Source organism: Rana temporaria, chromosome 3 (assembly GCF_905171775.1).
Source record: "Rana temporaria chromosome 3, aRanTem1.1, whole genome shotgun sequence".
NCBI lineage: Eukaryota > Metazoa > Chordata > Amphibia > Anura > Ranidae > Rana > Rana temporaria.
Window position 1 is genome coordinate 174,210,206 of NC_053491.1, and position 6,000 is coordinate 174,216,205.

Consider the following 6,000-nt stretch of genomic DNA (forward strand, 5'->3'; position numbering starts at 1 on the left):
TTGGGCTGGCCGCTCTGACCTCAGATGGTCGAGGGGGCGGAGTCCGGTAAGGTTTCCCGCTTTGTAAGTAGGCGGCTGTTGTAGGTCCGGCGGGCGTGTCAGCAGGGCCTTCAGGAAGACCCTCAGAGTGGCAGTCTCTGCGGCGGGGGTGCGATGGGATGAGGCTTGCTTCGTCTGTTCCCGTTAAAGTTTCGTAAATAAAGAATAAAGTTTAGAGTCTCGGGGTCTGAATAAAACAACTGTGTATAACTTGCCAACTATTCCTTGGGCATCCGCTCTGTCGGGGACTTCAGTTGTCCCTGCGGGCTCTACGTGCTCCTGGAGAGGAGAGAGGGTCGCCCTCCCTTCTGGGACCTGCGTTGCTGGTCGAGGTGCGGGAGTTCGAGGGGGATCTCCTCCTCCTTGATCTTGTGGGTTGTGTTTCCATCTTTTCCGCCGGGGGCCCATTCCATCGGCCCACGGAGCGGCGGTATATGGCATACCACTCCGGGACCGCAACGGGTGGAATGCCAAGTGTTTCAAAGAAGAGCGGCAGGTCCTCCGGGACTTTAAGCTGTGCCGTGCGCCCTTGATGGGAGGCAGAGAGGCAGAAGGGGTACTTCCATTTATAACGGATGTTAGCTGCTCGGAGGGCGTCTAAGAGGGGTCTGAGATCTCTTCTGTGTTTCAGCGTTATTCCAGACAGGTCCTGGAATAGTTGGATCTGGGAGCCTTCATGTACCAGGCGCTGTCCTCTCGCCTGACGGAGGATTTCTTCTTTCAGGCCAAAATCCGTGAGGCAGCAAACGATGTCTCTGGGGGGGTCTGTGTCCCTACCCCTGGGACGTAGTGCCCTGTGGATACGCTCCATAGCGATAGCTGTGTCTGGGGGCCTCTGTAGAATGGAGTTGAATAGCTCCGTCACCTCTCTCGCGATCTGGCCTCCTTCCACTGCTTCAGGGAGGCCCCGCACGCGTAGATTATGGCGGCGTCCCCGATTTTCCAAATCCTCCAAGTGGCGGTTTATTTCCCGCATTTGTAGCGTGTGGTCGTCTATTTTCCTGGTGGAACGTTGGAGGACCAGATCGTGTTCCACCAGTGTGTTCTCCGCGGCCGTTACTCTCCCGTCCAGTGACTGGAAGTCGAGGCGAAGCTCTGCTATGGCTGCAGTGAGCGCGCTTTTTATATCGGAGGCCACCGCTCTCAAGTCTCCGATAGTTATGGGAGCCGTCGCCGGGGCGGAGGCCTGTAACATCCCCGGGTCCGTTGTATTCCCCTGAGGGTGGTCCAGGGGGGTCGCAGAGAGCACTATCTCCTGTGTGTGAGAGGCGATGGCTTGCGAGCGGCCTCGAGGTGTTCCCTGGCGGGAAGCCGCCATGTTTCCCCGGCCGGTGCGGAACATCTCCGGGATGTGGTGCTCAAGAGAGTCGGTTGGTTCTCTTGGGGAACGGGATCGGGAAGCCGAGGACTGTCGGGAAGCAGTACCCATGGTGTGGCTTGCTTGGTGGGGTCGAGAAACACCGCTAATTGTGAAGTACGCTCTGAGGTGGCCGGAGCTCAGCTATCAGGCAGCCATTTCCTAGCTCGGTCCAGCCACGCCCCCCGTGACTTCATAACTTTGTGAATTATTGAACATATGTTCTCTGTGTCGTGAAAATGAGGGGATGAGGAGATGTTGTGAAATCTTAAAGAGGAGTTCCGCTCCCCCTCCAAAAATTAAAAGTCAGCAGCTACACATACTGTAGCTGTGGACTTTTAATATTGGGACACTTATCTTTTCTGGAATCCAGTGATGTCGGCACCCCAGCCGGTGTTTTCATTGGCACCATTGCCGGTATGAACCCTGCCTTGCGGTTTCACACCTGGGTTCCTACTTTGCATGTGTGAAGCGCGCTGCACTCTCTTACTGGTCCGGCAGCAGGGGAAGGAGGAGGAAGGAGGAGGGCGGGCCGAACCTCTGATGTACCTTGCTGTGGTGAGGTCTGACGAAAATGGGGACAGGTTACCTGTCAAAATTAGGTACCCACTCCCCCCTCCCCTTGGAAAGGTGAAAAATGTGGCACCGGAGGGGGGAGGAGACAGATACACTGCTCTTTAATAGATAATGTACAGTAAGTGTTGTCACCCTAGGGCAGAAATATGTTACTGACAGCATCATCAGGTGAAAATAAAGCGAAAAAATGTGAGAAAAGTAACACAGTCACATCATGTAATGAATGGTAAGGTGCAACCACATGAATGTTTGTTCTTGGAATTAATAAATACAAGCTGATCATTTTATTCACCCCTACCAGTGTTAAATTGTTTGTCCCATCCATGTAAACTGATGCATTCTGCTGGAGAGTTTGTCATGTGAAAAACACCAGACTTGCTGGCTGGATTACCAGATGAAATTAGAAAAAATACATTCTAAAAAAGGAAACGAATGCAGCCATCACATCTAAGGATTGGTAATCTGCAAAATAATACATGTTTGCTTTTGAATTTAATGCTGCTTTAAGGTGAACTTTTAAAGTATTAAATTCTTGGATCACAGTGTTTGGTTTGTACATAGAGGAAACTTCTCTGTAAAGTTGCTTACTGTCTTTCTTTAGATTCATAAATGCATTTTTTCGAAAACTTTGCAATCAAAAATCAAAATCAATTTCTTTTAAAGAAATTCTAGTGAATTGACACCTTTTATACCAATAGGGATTAATAGCCTATTCCCAAATGCATTGTAATAGGCACATTATTTGCATAACAGAAAGCATGGAAATACTAATGTTTAAAAAATCCATTTGTGTTATTTTGGAGGATTTAAAACTAGAACACTTGCCTTTTCTTAAAAAAAAAAAAAAAAAAAAAAAAAAGGTTTTCTAATGACAGTTTATGAGTTCTGCAGAATAACTGCAGCACTAGTTTGAATGACAAATCAAAGAAAACTGATCTCATACATTTATGTATTCTAATGTCACATCTGAGGGCTGACAGTCGCAGATCCCCTCCAAACTGCATTCTTCCTTTAAATGTTTAAATGGGAATGAATATTCTATAATAGCATAAGTAAGCTCAGGTGACTGGTAAGAAGAAAGGCTATAGTGGAGAGGTTCTAGCTGACCTAAATTCTCTAGGTATTACTTTGTTCGTGTTCTTTGTTAAGTGGGTTACATTTAGCTCTTCTTTAGCTTTTCAATGCAGCTGCCACTTCTGTCATGACCAGATGCACCAGCTTTTTATTGTATTCTTTTTTGTTAGCATTGGAAAATATCTCTGTCACGCTCAGTCACCTTTGCTAGCTGTTGGAACATTGGCTACCAAAAAGCTGTAATCCTAAAGCATAGAAATGATAGCCCCATCTTCTTGGAAAAAAAAATATTCCGTATTGGTTAACATATACATGTTGCAAGCAGTACAATTATAATACTGGTTATGATAAAGATCTTTATGCTACTGCTCCATAAGTGCATATTCACATGGTCAGAATGCTAGGTTTCGATGTGTACAGTGTATAGCTATATGTGCATCTCAAATGCACCACTATAATCAATACATACACACAGTGGTGGTTATTTACGAAAGGCAAATCCACTTTGCACTACATATGCAAACTACAAGTGAAAAGTGCAATTGAAATTGCACTGAAAGTGCACTTGGAAGTGTAGTCACTGTAGATCCGAGGGGAGCATGCAAGGAAAATAAAAAACAGCATTTTAGCTTGCACATCAAAATCAGCAGAGCTTCTCCTCATTTCAGATCTACCCCTCAGATTTACAGCGACTGCACTTTCAAGTGCACTTTCAGTGCAATTTCAAGTGCACTTTGCACTTGTAGGGCCAGATTCAGGTAGAATCGCCCTACGCTGCGGCGGCGTAACGTATTACATTTACGTTACACCGCCGCAAGTTTTCAGCGTAAGTGCTTGATTCACAAAGCACTTGCCTGTAAACTTGCGGTGGCGTAGCGTAAATCCGCCCGCCGCAAGCCCGCCTAATTCAAATGGGGCGGGGACCATTTAAATTAGGCGCGTTCCCACGCCGAACGTACTGCGCATGCTCCGTCCCTAAAATGTTACACATGTACGTGCATTAAATAAAGAAGAAAGATTGCACTGCGCTTGGGTTATTTTTTTCTAATCAGCAGCTAGCATAAATTGTAGGTAAAAATTGAAACAAATATAAAAGTAAATGCAGCGTTATAAAGTTCAGTCAAAAAAGCTCACAAACTCTAGAAAATCCCTGAGCAGATGACTCAAATAATAGTAAAAACATATAGTAAACACAAACACTGGCTAGTCACACAGTTAACCCTTTGATCACCCTGGATGCTTAACCCCTTACCAGCCAGTGTCATTAGTACAGTGACCATGCATACTTTTAGCACTGACCGCTGTATTCGTGTCAGTGGTTCCCATAAGGTGTCAAAAGGTTCAGTTAGTGTCCAAATGTCAGCCGCAGTATAACATTCCCGCTATAAGTCACTGATCGCTCCCATTACTAGTATAAAAATAAATAAATAATAATCTAGTATATGTCCCATAGTTTGTAGATGCTATAACATTTGCATAAACCCATCTATATATGCTTATATATACTAAAACATGTAGCAGAATAAATATTGGCCTAAATTAATGAAGAAATTCGATTTTTTTTTTTCATTTTATTGGATTGTTTTATAGCAGAAAGTAAAACATACTGTTTTTTTGTTTGTTTTTTTCAAACTTGGCAGCCTTTTTTTGTTTAGAAAAAAAAAAAATACAGTGGTGATCAAATACTACCAAAAGAAAGCTCTATTTGTGAGGACAAAATGGCATATATTTTATTTGGGTACAATGCATGACTTTGCAATTGTCCGTTAAAATAACGCAGTGCCGTATCGCAAAAAGTGGCCGGGTCATGAAGGGGGGTAAATCTTCTGGAGGTCGAGTGGTTAAATATGAGATTCTAGAGAATATGTTTACATATGTAAAAGGTGCAAGAAGGACCTTTCAATTTATGCAAGGATGGGTTTCTAATGCAGCATTAGCCACTGTAGTTTTGAATTGGTGCGGGTGCCATACTTTAACATGGCTGTTCTAAAGATAAGACATGTTAAAGCAGGCCTAACTTTGCGACGGGAAAAACCGACTAGCGTCGACGTACGAGATTGCGACGAACGCGCGGATCTTCGTGGATCGCCTTAACTAGTCATTTGCATATTCTACGCCGACCGCAATTGAATCGCCACCTAGAGGCCGGCCTTGAATTGCATCCTAAGATCCGACGATGTAAGTCAATTACACCTGTCGGATCTTAGGGCTATCTATGCGTAACTGATTCTATGAATCAGCCGCATAGTTAGGACCGGCGGATCACAGAGATATGATGGCGTATCAGGAGATACGCCGTCGTATCTCTTCTGTGAATTTGGCCCATTGTGTGTTGCACAAAAAAGGCAATATTTAAATGTCAAAGGTTTGACAAGCACAAACCATTGCTTTTTTTTCTTCAACATTTTCAAAACCTAGACCAATAATATTAATGTGTAAAAGCTTCTTAACTATTGTTACGAATACAGACATGCTAACAAATCACATATTATAAATCACCCCTTAATAGATAAAAAATGTAGACTCAAAGGTGAATTCATATAGGGATGAGTCACAGCTCATCTCAAAGGTACTGTATTTTCAGGCGTATAAGACGACTTTATAACCCCTGAAATTCTTCTTAAAAGTCAGGGGTCATCTTATATGCCGGTAACCTAATATGCAGACCACGGCCGTCCATTTTTCAAAAGCTGCGCCTCCTTCTTCTGCTGTTCCGTGATAGGCGGGAACACTCAGCTTCCCAGGAGACACTGTGTTCAGTATTCCGCCTATCACGGAGGCCCTCTCGTCCGAGACCGAGGACGAGAGGGCCTCCATGATAGGCGAACACTAAACACAGTGGGCCAAATCCTCAGCCAGGCGGCGTAACTTAACTTTCAGCAGTTAAGTTACACTGACTTAAAGTTTCTACCTAAGTGCCTGATCCTCAAAGCACTTACCTAGAAATTTCAGGC